This window comes from Saccoglossus kowalevskii, chromosome 22 (assembly GCF_978046115.1).
Source record: "Saccoglossus kowalevskii chromosome 22, keSacKowa6.1, whole genome shotgun sequence".
Taxonomy (NCBI): Eukaryota; Metazoa; Hemichordata; class Enteropneusta; family Harrimaniidae; genus Saccoglossus; species Saccoglossus kowalevskii.
In genome coordinates, this window is record NC_140662.1 from 9,498,015 (window position 1) to 9,518,068 (window position 20,054).

The window sequence follows — 20,054 nt, forward strand, 5'->3', positions numbered from 1 at the left end:
TTTGATTTCGTTTACTGAATCATTACCCTGAAATGGAATTGTATAAAGATTTGCTAAATACTGTTTTAAAACTTGTCAATTGAGTCGCAAAACTGAATAAAACTGATTTTTTTTAATTTTTCTCCTAACTCAATAATCAGAATCGGCTCGTTGGTCTAGGGGTATGATTCTCGCTTTGGGTGCGAGAGGTCTCGGGTTCAAATCCCGGACGAGCCCACTTTTTTTAACATATTGCATTATTATGCCTGCATTTCAATTCAAGTTATGAAATTCGACAGAAAAACAATAATAGAAATTCTCACAATTATACTGACCGGGGATTTTGCGACCACATCGGAATGTGCCAACAAGAAGACAATAATGGCAATGAAATGGAGAATTCCCTGCAGTGCAAGGCAGTAAATCACAAATATGGTCACTCGCTTTGGCTGTTAGTTTTCTCGAAAGTTTAAAGATGAGTTTTTGATTTCGTTTACTGAATCATTACCCTGAAATGGAATTGTATAAAGATTTGCTAAATACTGTTTTAAAACTTGTCAATTGAGTCGCAAAACTGAATAAAACTGATTTTTTTTAATTTCTCTCCTAACTTATTAGTCAAAATCGGCTCGTTGGTCTAGGGGTATGATTCTCGCTTTGGGTGCGAGAGGTCTCGGGTTCAAATCCCGGACGAGCCCACTTTTTTTAACATATTGCATTATTATGCCTGCATTTCAATTCAAGTTATGAAATTCGACAGAAAAACAATAATAGAAATTCTCACAATTATACTGACCGGGGATTTTGCGACCACATCGGAATGTGCCAACAAGAAGACAATAATGGCAATGAAATGGAGAATTCCCTGCAGTGCATGGCAGTAAATCACAAATATGGTCACTCGCTTTGGCTGTTAGTTTTCTCGAAAGTTTAAAGATGAGTTTTTGATTTCGTTTACTGAATCATTACCCTGAAATGGAATTGTATAAAGATTTGCTAAATACTGTTTTAAAACTTGTCAATTGAGTCGCAAAACTGAATAAAACTGATTTTTTTTAATTTCTCTCCTAACTAATTAGTCAAAATCGGCTCGTTGGTCTAGGGGTATGATTCTCGCTTTGGGTGCGAGAGGTCTCGGCTTCAAATCCCGGACGAGCCCATAATTTTACCAAAGTTAGAAAAATGGCTGCTGAAGATTCGACTTGCATCAATAAGGCAACCTTTGAACACTTTTAGAAAAGAGATATTTATAAATTATTTTCCGACCTATACATACGTTTGTTGAATGTATGTCTGGCTCGTTGGTCTAAGGGTATGATTCTCGCTTAGGATGCGAAAGGTCCCGCGTTCAACTCCCGGACGAGCCCATATTTTTTAACATATTGCATTATGATGCCTGCATTTCAATTCAAGTTATGAAATTCGACAGAAAATCAAAAATAGAAATTCTCACAATTATACTGACCGGGGATTTTGCGAGCACATCGGAATGTGCCAACAAGTAGACAATCATGGCAATGAAATGGAGAATTCCCTGCAGTGCAAGGCAGTAAATCACAAATATAGTCACTCGCTTTGGCTGTTAGTTTACTCGAAATTTAAAGATCAGTTTTTGATTTCGTTTACTGAATTATTACCCTGAAATGGAATTGTATAAAGATTTGCTAAATACTATTTTAAAACTTGTCAATTGAGTCGCAAAACTGAACAAAACAGATTTTTTTTAATTTTTCTTAACTCATTAGTTAGAATCGGCTCGTTGGTCTAGGGGTATGATTCTCGCTTTGGGTGCGAGAGGTCTCGGGTTCAAATCCCGGACGAGCCCACATTTTTTAACATATTGCATTATGATGCCTGCATTTCAATTCAAGTTATGAAATTCGACAGAAAAACAATAATAGAAATTCTCACAATTATACTGACCGGGGATTTTGTGACCACATCGGAATGTGCCAACAAGTAGACAATAATGGCAATGAAATGGAGAATACCCTGCAGTGCAAGGCAGTAAATCACAAATATGGTCACTCGCTTTGGCTGTTAGTTTTCTCGAAAGTTTAAAGATGAGTTTTTGATTTCGTTTACTGAATCATTACCCTGAAATGGAATTGTATAAAGATTTGCTAAATACTGTTTTAAAACTTGTCAATTGAGTCGCAAAACTGAATAAAACTGATTTTTTTTAATTTCTCTCCTAACTCATTAGTCAGAATCGGCTCGTTGGTCTAGGGGTATGATTCTCGATTTGGGTACGAGAGGTATCGGGTTCAAATCCCGGACGAGCCCATAATTTTATCAAAATTAGAAAAATGGCTGCTGAAGATTCGACTTGCATCAATAAGGCAACCTTTGAACACTTTTAGAAAAGAGATATTTATAAATTATTTTCCGACCTATACCTACGTTTGTTGAATGTATGTCTGGCTCGTTGGTCTAGGGGCATGATTCTCGCTTAGGGTGCGAGAGGTCCCGGGTTCAACTCCCGGACGAGCCCATATTTTTTAACATATTGCATTATGATGCCTGCATTTCAATTCAAGTTATGAAATTCGACAGAAAAACAAAAATAGAAATTCTCACAATTATACTGACCGGGGATTTTGCGACCACATCGGAATGTGCCAAGAAGTAGACAATCATGGCAATGAAATGGAGAATTCCCTGCAGTGCAAGGCAGTAAATCACAAATATAGTCACTCGCTTTGGCTGTTAGTTTACTCGAAATTTAAAGATCAGTTTTTGATTTCGTTTACTGAATCATTACCCTGAAATGGAATTGTATAAATATTTGCTAAATACTATTTTAAAACTTGTCAATTGAGTCGCAAAACTGAACAAAACTGATTTTTTTTAATTTTTCTTAACTTATTAGACAGAATCGGTCGTTGGTCTAGGGGTATCATTCTCGCTTTGGGTGCGAGAGGTCTCAGGTTCAAATCCCAGACGAGCCAACATTTTTTAACATATTGCATTATGATGCCTGCATTTCAATTCAAGTTATGAAATTCGACAGAAAAACAATAATAGAATTTCTCACAATTATACTGACCGGGGATTTTGCGACCACATCGGAATGTGCCAACAAATACACAATAATGGCAATGAAATGGAGAATTCCCTGCAGTGCAAGGCAGTAAATCACAAATATGGTCACACGCTTTGGCTGTTAGTTTTCTCGAAAGTTTAAAGATGAGTTTTTGATTTCGTTTACTGAATCATTACCCTGAAATGGAATTGTATAAAGATTTGCTAAATACTGTTTTAAAACTTGTCAATTGAGTCGCAAAACTGAATAAAACTGATTTTTTTTAATTTTTCTCCTAACTCAATAATCAGAATCGGCTCGTTGGTCTAGGGGTATGATTCTCGCTTTGGGTGCGAGAGGTCTCGGGTTCAAATCCCGGACGAGCCCACTTTTTTTAACATATTGCATTATTATGCCTGCATTTCAATTCAAGTTATGAAATTCGACAGAAAAACAATAATAGAAATTCTCACAATTATACTGACCGGGGATTTTGCGACCACATCGGAATGTGCCAACAAGAAGACAATAATGGCAATGAAATGGAGAATTCCCTGCAGTGCAAGGCAGTAAATCACAAATATGGTCACTCGCTTTGGCTGTTAGTTTTCTCGAAAGTTTAAAGATGAGTTTTTGATTTCGTTTACTGAATCATTACCCTGAAATGGAATTGTATAAAGATTTGCTAAATACTGTTTTAAAACTTGTCAATTGAGTCGCAAAACTGAATAAAACTGATTTTTTTTAATTTCTCTCCTAACTTATTAGTCAAAATCGGCTCGTTGGTCTAGGGGTATGATTCTCGCTTTGGGTGCGAGAGGTCTCGGGTTCAAATCCCGGACGAGCCCACTTTTTTTAACATATTGCATTATTATGCCTGCATTTCAATTCAAGTTATGAAATTCGACAGAAAAACAATAATAGAAATTCTCACAATTATACTGACCGGGGATTTTGCGACCACATCGGAATGTGCCAACAAGAAGACAATAATGGCAATGAAATGGAGAATTCCCTGCAGTGCATGGCAGTAAATCACAAATATGGTCACTCGCTTTGGCTGTTAGTTTTCTCGAAAGTTTAAAGATGAGTTTTTGATTTCGTTTACTGAATCATTACCCTGAAATGGAATTGTATAAAGATTTGCTAAATACTGTTTTAAAACTTGTCAATTGAGTCGCAAAACTGAATAAAACTGATTTTTTTTAATTTCTCTCCTAACTAATTAGTCAAAATCGGCTCGTTGGTCTAGGGGTATGATTCTCGCTTTGGGTGCGAGAGGTCTCGGCTTCAAATCCCGGACGAGCCCATAATTTTACCAAAGTTAGAAAAATGGCTGCTGAAGATTCGACTTGCATCAATAAGGCAACCTTTGAACATTTTTAGAAAAGAGATATTTATAAATTATTTTCCGACCTATACATACGTTTGTTGAATGTATGTCTGGCTCGTTGGTCTAAGGGTATGATTCTCGCTTAGGATGCGAGAGGTCCCGCGTTCAACTCCCGGACGAGCCCATATTTTTTAACATATTGCATTATGATGCCTGCATTTCAATTCAAGTTATGAAATTCGACAGAAAAACAATAATAGAAATTCTCACAATTATACTGACCGGGGATTTTGCGAGCACATCGGAATGTGCCAACAAGTAGACAATCATGGCAATGAAATGGAGAATTCCCTGCAGTGCAAGGCAGTAAATCACAAATATGGTCACTCGCTTTGGCTGTTAGTTTTCTCGAAAGTTTAAAGATGAGTTTTTGATTTCGTTTACTGAATCATTACCCTGAAATGGAATTGTATAAAGATTTGCTAAATACTGTTTTAAAACTTGTCAATTGAGTCGCAAAACTGAATAAAACTGATTTTTTTTAATTTCTCTCCTAACTTATTAGTCAAAATCGGCTCGTTGGTCTAGGGGTATGATTCTCGCTTTGGGTGCGAGAGGTCTCGGGTTCAAATCCCGGACGAGCCCACTTTTTTTAACATATTGCATTATTATGCCTGCATTTCAATTCAAGTTATGAAATTCGACAGAAAAACAATAATAGAAATTCTCACAATTATACTGACCGGGGATTTTGCGACCACATCGGAATGTGCCAACAAGAAGACAATAATGGCAATGAAATGGAGAATTCCCTGCAGTGCATGGCAGTAAATCACAAATATGGTCACTCGCTTTGGCTGTTAGTTTTCTCGAAAGTTTAAAGATGAGTTTTTGATTTCGTTTACTGAATCATTACCCTGAAATGGAATTGTATAAAGATTTGCTAAATACTGTTTTAAAACTTGTCAATTGAGTCGCAAAACTGAATAAAACTGATTTTTTTTAATTTCTCTCCTAACTAATTAGTCAAAATCGGCTCGTTGGTCTAGGGGTATGATTCTCGCTTTGGGTGCGAGAGGTCTCGGCTTCAAATCCCGGACGAGCCCATAATTTTACCAAAGTTAGAAAAATGGCTGCTGAAGATTCGACTTGCATCAATAAGGCAACCTTTGAACACTTTTAGAAAAGAGATATTTATAAATTATTTTCCGACCTATACATACGTTTGTTGAATGTATGTCTGGCTCGTTGGTCTAAGGGTATGATTCTCGCTTAGGATGCGAGAGGTCCCGCGTTCAACTCCCGGACGAGCCCATATTTTTTAACATATTGCATTATGATGCCTGCATTTCAATTCAAGTTATGAAATTCGACAGAAAATCAAAAATAGAAATTCTCACAATTATACTGACCGGGGATTTTGCGAGCACATCGGAATGTGCCAACAAGTAGACAATCATGGCAATGAAATGGAGAATTCCCTGCAGTGCAAGGCAGTAAATCACAAATATAGTCACTCGCTTTGGCTGTTAGTTTACTCGAAATTTAAAGATCAGTTTTTGATTTCGTTTACTGAATTATTACCCTGAAATGGAATTGTATAAAGATTTGCTAAATACTATTTTAAAACTTGTCAATTGAGTCGCAAAACTGAACAAAACAGATTTTTTTTAATTTTTCTTAACTCATTAGTTAGAATCGGCTCGTTGGTCTAGGGGTATGATTCTCGCTTTGGGTGCGAGAGGTCTCGGGTTCAAATCCCGGACGAGCCCACATTTTTTAACATATTGCATTATGATGCCTGCATTTCAATTCAAGTTATGAAATTCGACAGAAAAACAATAATAGAAATTCTCACAATTATACTGACCGGGGATTTTGTGACCACATCGGAATGTGCCAACAAGTAGACAATAATGGCAATGAAATGGAGAATACCCTGCAGTGCAAGGCAGTAAATCACAAATATGGTCACTCGCTTTGGCTGTTAGTTTTCTCGAAAGTTTAAAGATGAGTTTTTGATTTCGTTTACTGAATCATTACCCTGAAATGGAATTGTATAAAGATTTGCTAAATACTGTTTTAAAACTTGTCAATTGAGTCGCAAAACTGAATAAAACTGATTTTTTTTAATTTCTCTCCTAACTCATTAGTCAGAATCGGCTCGTTGGTCTAGGGGTATGATTCTCGATTTGGGTGCGAGAGGTATCGGGTTCAAATCCCGGACGAGCCCATAATTTTATCAAAATTAGAAAAATGGCTGCTGAAGATTCGACTTGCATCAATAAGGCAACCTTTGAACACTTTTAGAAAAGAGATATTTATAAATTATTTTCCGACCTATACCTACGTTTGTTGAATGTATGTCTGGCTCGTTGGTCGAGGGGCATGATTCTCGCTTAGGGTGCGAGAGGTCCCGGGTTCAACTCCCGGACGAGCCCATATTTTTTAACATATTGCATTATGATGCCTGCATTTCAATTCAAGTTATGAAATTCGACAGAAAAACAAAAATTGAAATTCTCACAATTATACTGACCGGGGATTTTGCGACCACATCGGAATGTGCCAACAAGTAGACAATCATGGCAATGAAATGGAGAATTCCCTGCAGTGCAAGGCAGTAAATCACAAATATAGTCACTCGCTTTGGCTGTTAGTTTACTCGAAATTTAAAGATCAGTTTTTGATTTCGTTTACTGAATCATTACCCTGAAATGGAATTGTATAAAGATTTGCTAAATACTGTTTTAAAACTTGTCAATTGAGTCGCAAATCTGAATAAAACTGATTTTTTTTAATTTCTCTCCTAACTTATTAGTCAAAATCGGCTCGTTGGTCTAGGGGTATGATTCTCGCTTTGGGTGCGAGAGGTCTCGGCTTCAAATCCCGGACGAGCCCATAATTTTACCAAAGTTAGAAAAATGGCTGCTGAAGATTCGACTTGCATCAATAAGGCAACCTTTGAACACTTTTAGAAAAGAGATATTTATAAATTATTTTCCGACCTATACATACGTTTGTTGAATGTATGTCTGGCTCGTTGGTCTAAGGGCATGATTCTCGCTTAGGATGCGAGAGGACCCGGGTTCAACTCCCGGACGAGCCCATATTTTTTAACATATTGCATTATGATGCCTGCATTTCAATTCAAGTTATGAAATTCGACAGAAAATCAAAAATAGAAATTCTCACAATTATACTGACCGGGGATTTTGCGAGCACATCGGAATGTGCCAACAAGTAGACAATCATGGCAATGAAATGGAGAATTCCCTGCAGTGCAAGGCAGTAAATCACAAATATAGTCACTCGCTTTGGCTGTTAGTTTACTCGAAATTTAAAGATCAGTTTTTAATTTCGTTTACTGAATCATTACCCTGAAATGGAATTGTATAAAGATTTGCTAAATACTATTTTAAAACTTGTCAATTGAGTCGCAAAACTGAACAAAACAGATTTTTTTAATTTTTCTTAACTCATTAGTTAGAATCGGCTCGTTGGTCTAGGGGTATGATTCTCGCTTTGGGTGCGAGAGGTCTCGGGTTCAAATCCCGGACGAGCTCACATTTTTTAACATATTGCATTATGATGACTGCATTTCAATTCAAGTTATGAAATTTGACAGAAAAACAATAATAGAAATTCTCACAATTATACTGACCGGGGATTTTGTGACCACATCGGAATGTGCCAACAAGTGGACAATAATGGCAATGAAATGGAGAATTCCCTGCAGTGCAAGGCAGTAAATCACAAATATGGTCACTCGCTTTGGCTGTTAGTTTTCTCGAAAGTTTAAAGATGAGTTTTTGATTTCGTTTAGTGAATCATTACCCTGAAATGGAATTGTATAAAGATTTGCTAAATACTGTTTTAAAACTTGTCAATTGAGTCGTAAAACTGAATAAAACTGATTTTTTTTTAATTTCTCTCCTAACTCATTAGTCAGAATCGGCTCGTTGGTCTAGGGGTATGATTCTCGCTTTGTGTGCGAGAGGTCTCGGGTTCAAATCCCGGACGAGCCCATAATTTTACCAAAGTTAGAAAAATGGCTGCTGAAGATTCGACTTGCATCAATAAGGCAACCTTTGAACACTTTTAGAAAAGAGATATTTATAAATTATTTTCCGACCTATACATACGTTTGTTGAATGTATGTCTGGCTCGTTGGTCTAGGGGCATGATTCTCGCTTAAGTTGCGAGAGGTCCCGGGTTCAACTCCCGGACGAGCCCATATTTTTTAACATATTGCATTATGATGCCTGCATTTCAATTCAAGTTATGAAATTCGACAGAAAAACAAAAATAGAAATTCTCACAATTATACTGACCGGGGATTTTGCGACCACATCGGAATGTGCCAACAAGTAGACAATCATGGCAATGAAATGGAGAATTCCCTGCAGTGCAAGGCAGTAAATCACAAATATAGTCACTCGCTTTGGCTGTTAGTTTACTCGAAATTTAAAGATCAGTTTTTGATTTCGTTTACTGAATCATTACCCTGAAATGGAATTGTATAAAGATTTGCTAAATACTGTTTTAAAACTTGTCAATTGAGTCGCAAATCTGAATAAAACTGATTTTTTTTAATTTCTCTCCTAACTTATTAGTCAAAATCGGCTCGTTGGTCTAGAGGTATGATTCTCGCTTTGGGTGCGAGAGGTCTCGGCTTCAAATCCCGGACGAGCCCATAATTTTACCAAAGTTAGAAAAATGGCTGCTGAAGATTCGACTTGCATCAATAAGGCAACCTTTGAACACTTTTAGAAAAGAGATATTTATAAATTATTTTCCGACCTATACATACGTTTGTTGAATGTATGTCTGGCTCGTTGGTCTAAGGGCATGATTCTCGCTTAGGATGCGAGAGGTCCCGGGTTCAACTCCCGGACGAGCCCATATTTTTTAACATATTGCATTATGATGCCTGCATTTCAATTCAAGTTATGAAATTCGACAGAAAATCAAAAATAGAAATTCTCACAATTATACTGACCGGGGATTTTGCGAGCACATCGGAATGTGCCAACAAGTAGACAATCATGGCAATGAAATGGAGAATTCCCTGCAGTGCAAGGCAGTAAATCACAAATATAGTCACTCGCTTTGGCTGTTAGTTTACTCGAAATTTAAAGATCAGTTTTTGATTTCGTTTACTGAATCATTACCCTGAAATGGAATTGTATAAAGATTTGCTAAATACTATTTTAAAACTTGTCAATTGAGTCGCAAAACTGAACAAAACAGATTTTTTTTAATTTTTCTTAACTCATTAGTTAGAATCGGCTCGTTGGTCTAGGGGTATGATTCTCGCTTTGGGTGCGAGAGGTCCCGGGTTCAACTCCAGGACGAGCCCGTAATTTTTAACATATTGCATTATGATGCCTGCATTTCAATTCAAGTTATGAAATTCGACAGAAAAACAATAATAGAAATTCTCACAATTACACTGACCGGGGATTTTGCGACCACATCGGAATGTGCCAACAAGTAGACAATCATGGCAATGAAATGGAGAATTCCCTGCAGTGCAAGGCAGTAAATCACAAATTTGGTCACTCGCTTTGGCTGTTAGTTTTCTCGAAAGTTTAAAGATGAGTTTTTGATTTCATTTACTGAATCATTACCCTGAAATGGAATTGTATAAAGATTTGCTAAATACTGTTTTAAAAGTTGTCAATTGAGTCGCAAAACTGAATAAAACTGATTTTTTTTAATTTCTCTCCTAACTCATTAGTCAGAATCGGCTCGTTAGTATAAGGGTATGATTCTCGCTTTGGGTGCGAGAGGTCTCGGGTTCAAATCCCGGACGAGCCCATAATTTTACCAAACTTAGAAAAATGGCTGCTGAAGATTCGACTTGCATCAATAAGGCAACCTTTGCACACTTTTAGAAAAGAGATATTTATAAATTATTTTCCGACAATCCATGCGTTTGTGGAACGTATATCTGGCTCGTTGGTCTAGGGGCATGATTCTCGCTTAGGGTGCGAGAGGTCCCGGGTTCAACTCCTGGACGACCCCGTAATTTTTAACATATTGCATTATGATGCCTGCATTTCAATTCAAGTTATGAAATTCGACAGAAAAACAATAATAGAAATTCTCACAATTATACTGACCGGGGATTTTGCGACCACATCGGAATGTGCCAACAAGTAGACAATCATGGCAATGAAATGGAGAATTCCCTGCAGTGCAAGGCAGTAAATCACAAATATAGTCACTCGTTTTGTCTGTTAGTTTACTCGAAATTTAAAGATCAGTTTTTGATTTCGTTTACTGAATCATTACACTGAAATAGAATTGTATAAAAATTTGCTAAATACTATTTTAACACTTGTCAATTGAGTCGCAAAACTGAATAAAACTGATTTTTTTTAATTTCTCTCCTAACTCATTAGTCAGAATCGGCTCGTTAGTATAAGGGTATGATTCTCGCTTTGGGTGCGAGAGGTCTCGGGTTCAAATCCCTGACGAGCCCATAATTTTACCAAAGTTAGAAAAATGGCTGCTGAAGATTCGACTAGCATCAATAAGGCAACCTTTGAACACATTTAGAAAAGAGAAATTTATAAATTATTTTCCGACAATCCATGCGTTTGTGGAGCGTATGTCTGGCTCGTTGGTCTAGGGGCATGATTCTCGCTTAGGGTGCGAGAGGTCTCGGGTTCAACTCCCGGACGAGCCCGTAATTTTACCAAAGTTAGAAAAATGGCTGCTGAAGATTCGACAAGCATCAATAAGGCAACCTTTGAACACATTTAGAAAAGAGATATTTATAAATTATTTTCCGACAATCCATACGTTTGTTGAATGTATGTCTGGCTCGTTGGTCTGGGGGCATGATTCTCGCTTAGGGTGCGAGTGGTCTCGGGTTCAACTCCCGGACGAGCCCGTAATTTTTAACATATTGCATTATGATGCCTGCATTTCAATTCAAGTTATGAAATTCGACAGAAAAACAATAATAGAAATTCTCACAATTATACTGACCGGGGATTTTGTGACCACATCGGAATGTGCCAACAAGTAGACAATAATGGCAATGAAATGGAGAATTCCCTGCAGTGCAAGGCAGTAAATCACAAATATGGTCACTCGCTTTGGCTGTTAGTTTTCTCGAAAGTTTAAAGATGAGTTTTTGATTTCGTTTACTGAATCATTACCCTGGAATGGAATTGTATAAAGATTTGCTAAATACTGTTTTAAAACTTGTCAATTGAGTCGCAAAACTGAATAAAACTGATTTTTTTTAATTTCTCTCCTAACTCATTAGTCAGAATCGGCTCGTTGGTCTAGGGGTATGATTCTCGCTTTGGGTGCGAGAGGTCTCGGGTTCAAATCCCGGACGAGCCCATCATTTTATCAAAGTTAGAAAAATGGCTGCTGAAGATTCGACTTGCATCAATAAGGCAACCTTTGAACACTTTTAGAAAAGAGATATTTATAAATTATTTTCCGACCTATACATACGTTTGTTGAATGTATGTCTGGCTCGTTGGTCTAGGGGCATGATTCTCGCTTAGGGTGCGAGAGGTCCCGGGTTCAACTCCCGGACGAGCCCATATTTTTTAACATATTGCATTATGATGCCTGCATTTCAATTCAAGTTATGAAATTCGACAGAAAAACAAAAATAGAAATTCTCACAATTATACTGACCGGGGATTTTGCGACCACGTCGGAATGTGCCAACAAGTAGACAATCATGGCAATGAAATGGAGAATTCCCTGCAGTGCAAGGCAGTAAATCACAAATATGGTCACTCGCTTTGGCTGTTAGTTTTCTCGAAAGTTTAAAGATGAGTTTTTGATTTCGTTTACTGAATCATTACCCTGAAATGGAATTGTATAAAGATTTGCTAAATACTGTTTTAAAACTTGTCAATTGAGTCGCAAAACTGAATAAAACTGATTTTTTTTAATTTCTCTCCTAACTCAATAGTCAGAATCGGCTCGTTGGTCTAGGGGTATGATTCTCGCTTTGGGTCGAGAGGTCTCGGGTTCAAATCCCGGACGAGCCCACTTTTTTTAACATATTGCATTATTATGCCTGCATTTCAATTCAAGTTATGAAATTCGACAGAAAAACAATAATAGAAATTCTCACAATTATACTGACCGGGGATTTTGCGACCACATCGGAATGTGCCAACAAGTACACAATAATGGCAATGAAATGGAGAATTCCCTGCAGTGCAAGGCAGTAAATCACAAATATAGTCACTCGTTTTGTCTGTTAGTTTACTCGAAATTTAAAGATCAGTTTTTGATTTCGTTTACTGAATCATTACACTGAAATAGAATTGTATAAAGATTTGCTAAATACTATTTTAACACTTGTCAATTGAGTCGCAAAACTGAATAAAACTGATTTTTTTTAATTTCTCTCCTAACTCATTAGTCAGAATCGGCTCGTTAGTATAAGGGTATGATTCTCGCTTTGGGTGCGAGAGGTCTCGGGTTCAAATCCCTGACGAGCATATAATTTTACCAAAGTTAGAAAAATGGCTGCTGAAGATTCGACTTGCATCAATAAGGCAACCTTTGAACACATTTAGAAAAGAGATATTTATAAATTATTTTCCGACAATCCATACGTTTGTGGAGCGTATGTCTGGCTCGTTGGTCTAGGGGCATGATTCTCGCTTAGGGTGCGAGAGGTCCCGGGTTCAACTCCCGGACGAGCCCGTAATTTTTAACATATTGCATTATGATGCCTGCATTTCAATTCAAGTTATGAAATTCGACAGAAAAACAATAATAGAAATTCTCACAATTATACTGACCGGTGATTTTGCGACCACATCGGAATGTGCCAACAAGTAGACAATCATGGCAATGAAATGGAGAATTCCCTGCAGTGCAAGGCAGTAAATCACAAATATAGTCACTCGCTTTGTCTGTTAGTTTACTCGAAATTTAAAGATCAGTTTTTGATTTCGTTTACTGAATCATTACACTGAAATAGAATTGTATAAAGATTTGCTAAATACTATTTTAAAACTTGTCAATTGAGTCGCAAAACTGAATAAAACTGATTTTTTTAATTTTTCTCCGAACTCATTAGTCAGAATCGGCTCGTTAGTATAAGGGTATGATTCTCGCTTTGGATGCGAGAGGTCTCGGGTTCAAATCCCTGACGAGCCCATAATTTTACCAAAGTTAGAAAAATGGCTGCTGAAGATTCGACTAGCATCAATAAGGCAACCTTTGAACACATTTAGAAAAGAGATATTTATAAATTATTTTCCGACAATCCATACGTTTGTGGAGCGTATGTCTGGCTCGTTGGTCTAGGGGCATGATTCTCGCTTAGGGTGCGAGAGGTCCCGGGTTCAACTCCCGGACGAGCCCGTAATTTTTAACATATTGCATTATGATGCCTGTATTTCAATTCAAGTTATGAAATTCGACAGAAAAACAATAATAGAAATTCTCACAATTATACTGACCGGGGATTTTGTGACCACATCGGAATGTGCCAACAAGTAGACAATAATGGCAATGAAATGGAGAATTCCCTGCTGTGCAAGGCAGTAAATCACAAATATGGTCACTCGCTTTGGCTGTTAGTTTTCTCGAAAGTTTAAAGATGAGTTTTTGATTTCGTTTACTGAATCATTACCCTGAAATGGAATTGTAAAAAGATTTGCTAAATACTGTTTTAAAACTTGTCAATTGAGTCGCAAAACTGAATAAAACTGATTTTTTTTAATTTCTCTCCTAACTCATTAGTCAGAATCGGCTCGTTGGTCTAGGGGTATGATTCTCGCTTTGGGTGCGAGAGGTCTCGGGTTCAAATCCCGGACGAGCCCATAATTTTATCAAAGTTAGAAAAATGGCTGCTGAAGATTCGACTTGCATCAATAAGGCAACCTTTGAACACTTTTAGAAAAGAGATATTTAAATATTATTTTCCGACCTATACATACGTTTGTTGAATGTATGTCTGGCTCGTTGGTCTAGGGGCATGATTCTCGCTTAGGGTGCGAGAGGTCCCGGGTTCAACTCCCGGACGAGCCCGTAATTTTTTACATATTGCATTATGATGCCTGCATTTCAATTCAAGTTATGAAATTCGACAGAAAAACAATAATAGAAATTCTCACAATTATACTGACCGGTGATTTTGCGACCACATCGGAATGTGCCAACAAGTAGACAATCATGGCAATGAAATGGAGAATTCCCTGCAGTGCAAGGCAGTAAATCACAAATATAGTCACTCGCTTTGTCTGTTAGTTTACTCGAAATTTAAAGATCAGTTTTTGATTTCGTTTACTGAATCATTACACTGAAATAGAATTGTATAAAGATTTGCTAAATACTATTTTAAAACTTGTCAATTGAGTCGCAAAACTGAATAAAACTGATTTTTTTTAATTTTTCTCCTAACTCATTAGTCAGAATCGGCTCGTTAGTATAAGGGTATGATTCTCGCTTTGGGTGCGAGAGGTCTCGGGTTCAAATCCCTGACGAGCCCATAATTTTACCAAAGTTAGAAAAATGGCTGCTGAAGATTCGACTAGCATCAATAAGGCAACCTTTGAACACATTTAGAAAAGAGATATATATAAATTATTTTCCGACAATCCATACGTTTGTGGAGCGTATGTCTGGCTCGTTGGTCTAGGGGCATGATTCTCGCTTAGGGTGCGAGAGGTCCCGGGTTCAACTCCCGGACGAGCCCGTAATTTTTAACATATTGCATTATGATGCCTGCATTTCAATTCAAGTTATGAAATTCGACAGAAAAACAAAAATAGAAATTCTCACAATTATACTGACCGGGGATTTTGCGACCACATCGGAATGTGCCAACAAGTAGACAATCATGGCAATGAAATGGAGAATTCCCTGCAGTGCAAGGCAGTAAATCACAAATATAGTCACTCGCTTTGGCTGTTAGTTTACTCGAAATTTAAAGGTCAGTTTTTGATTTCGTTTACTGAATCATTACCCTGAAATGGAATTGTATAAAGATTTGCTAAATACTGTTTTAAAACTTGTCAATTGAGTCGCAAATCTGAATAAAACTGATTTTTTTTAATTTCTCTCCTAACTTATTAGTCAAAATCGGCTCATTGGTCTAGGGGTATGATTCTCGCTTTGGGTGCGAGAGGTCTCGGCTTCAAATCCCGGACGAGCCCATAATTTTACCAAAGTTAGAAAAATGGCTGCTGAAGATTCGACTTGCATCAATAAGGCAACCTTTGAACACTTTTAGAAAAGAGATATTTATAAATTATTTTCCGACCTATACATACGTTTGTTGAATGTATGTCTGGCTCGTTGGTCTAAGGGCATGATTCTCGCTTAGGATGCGAGAGGTCCCGGGTTCAACTCCCGGACGAGCCCATATTTTTTAACATATTGCATTATGATGCCTGCATTTCAATTCAAGTTATGAAATTCGACAGAAAATCAAAAATAGAAATTCTCACAATTATACTGACCTTGGATTTTGCGAGCACATCGGAATGTGCCAACAAGTAGACAATCATGGCAATGAAATGGAGAATTCCCTGCAGTGCAAGGCAGTAAATCACAAATATGGTCACTCGCTTTGGCTGTTAGTTTTCTCCAAAGTTTAAAGATGAGTTTTTGATTTCGTTTACTGAATCATTACCCTGAAATGGAATTGTATAAAGATTTGCTAAATACTGTTTTAAAACTTGTCAATTGAGTCGCAAAACTGAATGAAACTGATTTTTTTTAATTTCTCTCTTAACTCATTAGTCATAATCGGCTCGTTGGTCTAGTGGTATGATTCTCTCTTTGGGTGCGAGAGGTCTCGGGTTCGAATCCCGGACGAGCCCATAATTTTACCAAAGTTAGAAAAATGGCTGCTGAAGATTCGACTTGCATCAATAAGGCAACCTTTGAACACTTTTAGAAAAGAGATATTTATAAATTATTTTCCGACATTCCATGCGTTTGTGGAATGTATGTCTGGCTCGTTGGTCTAGGGGCATGATTCTCGCTTAGGGTGCGAGAGGTCCCGGGTTCAACTCCAGGACGAGCCCGTATTTTTTAACATATTGCATTATGATGCCTGCATTTCAATTCAAGTTATGAAATTCGACAGAAAAACAATAATAGAAATTCTCACAATTACACTGACCGGGGATTTTGCGACCACATCGGAATGTGCCAACAAGTAGACAATCATGGCAATGAAATGGAGAATTCCCTGCAGTGCAAGGCAGTAAATCACAAATTTGGTCACTCGCTTTGGCTGTTAGTTTTCTCGAAAGTTTAAAGATGAGTTTTTGATTTCATTTACTGAATCATTACCCTGAAATGGAATTGTATAAAGATTTGCTAAATACTGTTTTAAAAGTTGTCAATTGAGTCGCAAAACTGAATAAAACTGATTTTTTTTAATTTCTCTCCTAACTCATTAGTCAGAATCGGCTCGTTAGTATAAGGGTATGATTCTCGCTTTGGGTGCGAGAGGTCTCGGGTTCAAATCCCGGACGAGCCCATAATTTTACCAAACTTAGAAAAATGGCTGCTGAAGATTCGACTTGCATCAATAAGGCAACCTTTGCACACTTTTAGAAAAGAGATATTTAAAAATTATTTTCCGACAATCCATGCGTTTGTGGAACGTATATCTGGCTCGTTGGTCTAGGGGCATGATTCTCGCTTAGGGTGCGAGAGGTCCCGGGTTCAACTCCTGGACGACCCCGTAATTTTTAACATATTGCATTATGATGCCTGCATTTCAATTCAAGTTATGAAATTCGACAGAAAAACAATAATAGAAATTCTCACAATTATACTGACCGGGGATTTTGCGACCACATCGGAATGTGCCAACAAGTAGACAATCATGGCAATGAAATGGAGAATTCCCTGCAGTGCAAGGCAGTAAATCACAAATATAGTCACTCGTTTTGTCTGTTAGTTTACTCGAAATTTAAAGATCAGTTTTTGATTTCGTTTACTGAATCATTACACTGAAATAGAATTGTATAAAGATTTGCTAAATACTATTTTAACACTTGTCAATTGAGTCGCAAAACTGAATAAAACTGATTTTTTTTAATTTCTCTCCTAACTCATTAGTCAGAATCGGCTCGTTAGTATAAGGGTATGATTCTCGCTTTGGGTGCGAGAGGTCTCGGGTTCAAATCCCTGACGAGCCCATAATTTTACCAAAGTTAGAAAAATGGCTGCTGAAGATTCGACTAGCATCAATAAGGCAACCTTTGAACACATTTAGAAAAGAGATATTTATAAATTATTTTCCGACAATCCATACGTTTGTGGAGCGTATGTCTGGCTCGTTGGTCTAGGGGCATGATTCTCGCTTAGGGTGCGAGAGGTCCCGGGTTCAACTCCCGGACGAGCCCGTAATTTTTAACATATTGCATTATGATGCCTGCATTTCAATTCAAGTTATGAAATTCGACAGAAAAACAATAATAGAAATTCTCACAATTATACTGACCGGGGATTTTGTGACCACATCGGAATGTGCCAACAAGTAGACAATAATGGCAATGAAATGGAGAATTCCCTGCAGTGCAAGGCAGTAAATCACAAATATGGTCACTCGCTTTGGCTGTTAGTTTTCTCGAAAGTTTAAAGATGAGTTTTTGATTTCGTTTACTGAATCATTACCCTGAAATGGAATTGTAAAAAGATTTGCTAAATACTGTTTTAAAACTTGTCAATTGAGTCGCAAAACTGAATAAAACTGATTTTTTTAATTTCTCTCCTAACTCATTAGTCAGAATCGGCTCGTTGGTCTAGGGGTATGATTCTCGCTTTGGGTGCGAGAGGTCTCGGGTTCAAATCCCGGACGAGCCCATAATTTTATCAAAGTTAGAAAAATGGCTGCTGAAGATTCGACTTGCATCAATAAGGCAACCTTTGAACACTTTTAGAAAAGAGATATTTAAATATTATTTTCCGACCTATACATACGTTTGTTGAATGTATGTCTGGCTCGTTGGTCTAGGGGCATGATTCTCGCTTAGGGTGCGAGAGGTCCCCGGTTCAACTCCCGGACGAGCCCATATTTTTTAACATATTGCATTATGATGCCTGCATTTCAATTCAAGTTATGAAATTCGACAGAAAAACAAAAATAGAAATTCTCACAATTATACTGACCGGGGATTTTGCGACCACATCGGAATGTGCCAACAAGTAGACAATCATGGCAATGAAATGGAGAATTCCCTGCAGTGCAAGGCAGTAAATCACAAATATGGTCACTCGCTTTGGCTGTTAGTTTTCTCGAAAGTTTAAAGATGAGTTTTTGATTTCGTTTACTGAATCATTACCCTGAAATGGAATTGTATAAAGATTTGCTAAATACTGTTTTAAAACTTGTCAATTGAGTCGCAAAACTGAATAAAACCGATTTTTTTAATTTCTCTCCTAACTCATTAGTCAGAATCGGCTCGTTGGTCTAGGGGTATGATTCTCGCTTTGGGTGCGAGAGGTCTCGGGTTCAAATCCCGGACGAACCCATAATTTTACCAAAGTTAGAAAAATGGCTGCTGAAGATTCGACTTGCATCAATAAGGCAACCTTTGAACACTTTTAGAAAAGAGATATTTATAAATTATTTTCCGACCTATACATACGTTTGTTGAATGTATGTCTGGCTCGTTGGTCTAGGGGCATGATTCTCGCTTAGGGTGCGAGAGGTCCCGGGTTCAACTCCCAGACGAGCCCATATTTTTTAACATATTGCATTATGATGCCTGCATTTCAATTCAAGTTATGAAATTCGACAGAAAAACAAAAATAGAAATTCTCACAATTATACAGACCGGGGATTTTGCGACCACATCGGAATGTGCCAACAAGTAGACAATCATGGCAATGAAATGGAGAATTCCCTGCAGTGCAAGGCAGTAAATCACAAATATAGTCACTCGCTTTGGCTGTTAGTTTACTCGAAATTTAAAGATCAGTTTTTGATTTCGTTTACTGAATCATTACCCTGAAATGGAATTGTATAAAGATTTGCTAAATACTGTTTTAAAACTTGTCAATTGAGTCGCAAATCTGAATAAAACTGATTTTTTTTAATTTCTCTCCTAACTTATTAGTCAAAATCGGCTCGTTGGTCTAGGGGTATGATTCTCGCTTTGGGTGCGAGAGGTCTCGGCTTCAAATCCCGGACGAGCCCATAATTTTACCAAAGTTAAAAAATGGCTGCTGAAGATTCGACTTGCATCAATAAGGCAACCTTTGAACACTTTTAGAAAAGAGATATTTATAAATTATTTTCCGACCAATACATACGTTTGTTGAATGTATGTCTGGCTCGTTGGTCTAAGGGCATGATTCTCGCTTAAGATGCGAGAGGTCCCGGGTTCAACTCCCGGACGAGCCCATATTTTTTAACATATTGCATTATGATGCCTGCATTTCAATTCAAGTTATGAAATTCGACAGAAAAACAAAAATAGAAATTCTCACAATTATACTGACCGGGGATTTTGCGACCACATCGGAATGTGCCAACAAGTAGACAATCATGGCAATGAAATGGAGAATTCCCTGCAGTGCAAGGCAGTAAATCACAAATATAGTCACTCGCTTTGGCTGTTAGTTTACTCGAAATTTAAAGATCAGTTTTTGATTTCGTTTACTGAATCATTACCCTGAAATGGAATTGTATAAAGATTTGCTAAATACTATTTTAAAACTTGTCAATTGAGTCGCAAAACTGAA

The 20,054-nt window shown here is 37.5% G+C and overlaps 31 non-coding genes across 31 annotated transcripts; all 31 read left to right on the top strand.

The window, feature by feature from the left end:
* The first annotated feature begins 144 nt into the window (after positions 1-144).
* TRNAP-UGG (transfer RNA proline (anticodon UGG)) lies at positions 145-216 on the top strand. The gene has a single exon. It is a non-coding gene; the product is annotated as a tRNA-Pro (tRNA).
* A 389-nt stretch (positions 217-605) lies between these two features.
* Positions 606-677, top strand: TRNAP-UGG (transfer RNA proline (anticodon UGG)). Its single transcript has one exon. It is a non-coding gene; the product is annotated as a tRNA-Pro (tRNA).
* A 1,055-nt stretch (positions 678-1,732) lies between these two features.
* Positions 1,733-1,804, top strand: TRNAP-UGG (transfer RNA proline (anticodon UGG)). The gene has a single exon. It is a non-coding gene; the product is annotated as a tRNA-Pro (tRNA).
* A 597-nt stretch (positions 1,805-2,401) lies between these two features.
* On the top strand, positions 2,402-2,473 carry TRNAP-AGG (transfer RNA proline (anticodon AGG)). The gene has a single exon. It is a non-coding gene; the product is annotated as a tRNA-Pro (tRNA).
* An 846-nt stretch (positions 2,474-3,319) lies between these two features.
* Positions 3,320-3,391, top strand: TRNAP-UGG (transfer RNA proline (anticodon UGG)). The gene has a single exon. It is a non-coding gene; the product is annotated as a tRNA-Pro (tRNA).
* Positions 3,392-3,780: 389 nt separating this feature from the next.
* Positions 3,781-3,852, top strand: TRNAP-UGG (transfer RNA proline (anticodon UGG)). Its single transcript has one exon. It is a non-coding gene; the product is annotated as a tRNA-Pro (tRNA).
* A 597-nt stretch (positions 3,853-4,449) lies between these two features.
* On the top strand, positions 4,450-4,521 carry TRNAP-AGG (transfer RNA proline (anticodon AGG)). Its single transcript has one exon. It is a non-coding gene; the product is annotated as a tRNA-Pro (tRNA).
* A 389-nt stretch (positions 4,522-4,910) lies between these two features.
* TRNAP-UGG (transfer RNA proline (anticodon UGG)) lies at positions 4,911-4,982 on the top strand. Its single transcript has one exon. It is a non-coding gene; the product is annotated as a tRNA-Pro (tRNA).
* A 597-nt stretch (positions 4,983-5,579) lies between these two features.
* On the top strand, positions 5,580-5,651 carry TRNAP-AGG (transfer RNA proline (anticodon AGG)). Its single transcript has one exon. It is a non-coding gene; the product is annotated as a tRNA-Pro (tRNA).
* A 386-nt stretch (positions 5,652-6,037) lies between these two features.
* On the top strand, positions 6,038-6,109 carry TRNAP-UGG (transfer RNA proline (anticodon UGG)). Its single transcript has one exon. It is a non-coding gene; the product is annotated as a tRNA-Pro (tRNA).
* A 597-nt stretch (positions 6,110-6,706) lies between these two features.
* Positions 6,707-6,778, top strand: TRNAP-AGG (transfer RNA proline (anticodon AGG)). The gene has a single exon. It is a non-coding gene; the product is annotated as a tRNA-Pro (tRNA).
* A 596-nt stretch (positions 6,779-7,374) lies between these two features.
* TRNAP-AGG (transfer RNA proline (anticodon AGG)) lies at positions 7,375-7,446 on the top strand. Its single transcript has one exon. It is a non-coding gene; the product is annotated as a tRNA-Pro (tRNA).
* Positions 7,447-7,831: 385 nt separating this feature from the next.
* On the top strand, positions 7,832-7,904 carry TRNAP-UGG (transfer RNA proline (anticodon UGG)). The gene has a single exon. It is a non-coding gene; the product is annotated as a tRNA-Pro (tRNA).
* Positions 7,905-8,293: 389 nt separating this feature from the next.
* Positions 8,294-8,365, top strand: TRNAT-UGU (transfer RNA threonine (anticodon UGU)). The gene has a single exon. It is a non-coding gene; the product is annotated as a tRNA-Thr (tRNA).
* A 136-nt stretch (positions 8,366-8,501) lies between these two features.
* Positions 8,502-8,573, top strand: TRNAL-AAG (transfer RNA leucine (anticodon AAG)). The gene has a single exon. It is a non-coding gene; the product is annotated as a tRNA-Leu (tRNA).
* A 596-nt stretch (positions 8,574-9,169) lies between these two features.
* TRNAP-AGG (transfer RNA proline (anticodon AGG)) lies at positions 9,170-9,241 on the top strand. The gene has a single exon. It is a non-coding gene; the product is annotated as a tRNA-Pro (tRNA).
* A 386-nt stretch (positions 9,242-9,627) lies between these two features.
* TRNAP-UGG (transfer RNA proline (anticodon UGG)) lies at positions 9,628-9,699 on the top strand. The gene has a single exon. It is a non-coding gene; the product is annotated as a tRNA-Pro (tRNA).
* Positions 9,700-10,962: 1,263 nt separating this feature from the next.
* On the top strand, positions 10,963-11,034 carry TRNAP-AGG (transfer RNA proline (anticodon AGG)). Its single transcript has one exon. It is a non-coding gene; the product is annotated as a tRNA-Pro (tRNA).
* Positions 11,035-11,630: 596 nt separating this feature from the next.
* On the top strand, positions 11,631-11,702 carry TRNAP-UGG (transfer RNA proline (anticodon UGG)). The gene has a single exon. It is a non-coding gene; the product is annotated as a tRNA-Pro (tRNA).
* Positions 11,703-11,838: 136 nt separating this feature from the next.
* On the top strand, positions 11,839-11,910 carry TRNAP-AGG (transfer RNA proline (anticodon AGG)). The gene has a single exon. It is a non-coding gene; the product is annotated as a tRNA-Pro (tRNA).
* A 1,055-nt stretch (positions 11,911-12,965) lies between these two features.
* Positions 12,966-13,037, top strand: TRNAP-AGG (transfer RNA proline (anticodon AGG)). The gene has a single exon. It is a non-coding gene; the product is annotated as a tRNA-Pro (tRNA).
* A 594-nt stretch (positions 13,038-13,631) lies between these two features.
* Positions 13,632-13,703, top strand: TRNAP-AGG (transfer RNA proline (anticodon AGG)). Its single transcript has one exon. It is a non-coding gene; the product is annotated as a tRNA-Pro (tRNA).
* A 389-nt stretch (positions 13,704-14,092) lies between these two features.
* On the top strand, positions 14,093-14,164 carry TRNAP-UGG (transfer RNA proline (anticodon UGG)). The gene has a single exon. It is a non-coding gene; the product is annotated as a tRNA-Pro (tRNA).
* Positions 14,165-14,300: 136 nt separating this feature from the next.
* Positions 14,301-14,372, top strand: TRNAP-AGG (transfer RNA proline (anticodon AGG)). The gene has a single exon. It is a non-coding gene; the product is annotated as a tRNA-Pro (tRNA).
* A 595-nt stretch (positions 14,373-14,967) lies between these two features.
* Positions 14,968-15,039, top strand: TRNAP-AGG (transfer RNA proline (anticodon AGG)). The gene has a single exon. It is a non-coding gene; the product is annotated as a tRNA-Pro (tRNA).
* A 596-nt stretch (positions 15,040-15,635) lies between these two features.
* TRNAP-AGG (transfer RNA proline (anticodon AGG)) lies at positions 15,636-15,707 on the top strand. The gene has a single exon. It is a non-coding gene; the product is annotated as a tRNA-Pro (tRNA).
* A 389-nt stretch (positions 15,708-16,096) lies between these two features.
* TRNAP-UGG (transfer RNA proline (anticodon UGG)) lies at positions 16,097-16,168 on the top strand. Its single transcript has one exon. It is a non-coding gene; the product is annotated as a tRNA-Pro (tRNA).
* A 1,470-nt stretch (positions 16,169-17,638) lies between these two features.
* TRNAP-AGG (transfer RNA proline (anticodon AGG)) lies at positions 17,639-17,710 on the top strand. Its single transcript has one exon. It is a non-coding gene; the product is annotated as a tRNA-Pro (tRNA).
* A 388-nt stretch (positions 17,711-18,098) lies between these two features.
* On the top strand, positions 18,099-18,170 carry TRNAP-UGG (transfer RNA proline (anticodon UGG)). The gene has a single exon. It is a non-coding gene; the product is annotated as a tRNA-Pro (tRNA).
* A 596-nt stretch (positions 18,171-18,766) lies between these two features.
* On the top strand, positions 18,767-18,838 carry TRNAP-UGG (transfer RNA proline (anticodon UGG)). Its single transcript has one exon. It is a non-coding gene; the product is annotated as a tRNA-Pro (tRNA).
* An 803-nt stretch (positions 18,839-19,641) lies between these two features.
* TRNAL-AAG (transfer RNA leucine (anticodon AAG)) lies at positions 19,642-19,713 on the top strand. Its single transcript has one exon. It is a non-coding gene; the product is annotated as a tRNA-Leu (tRNA).
* Positions 19,714-20,054: the final 341 nt, after the last annotated feature.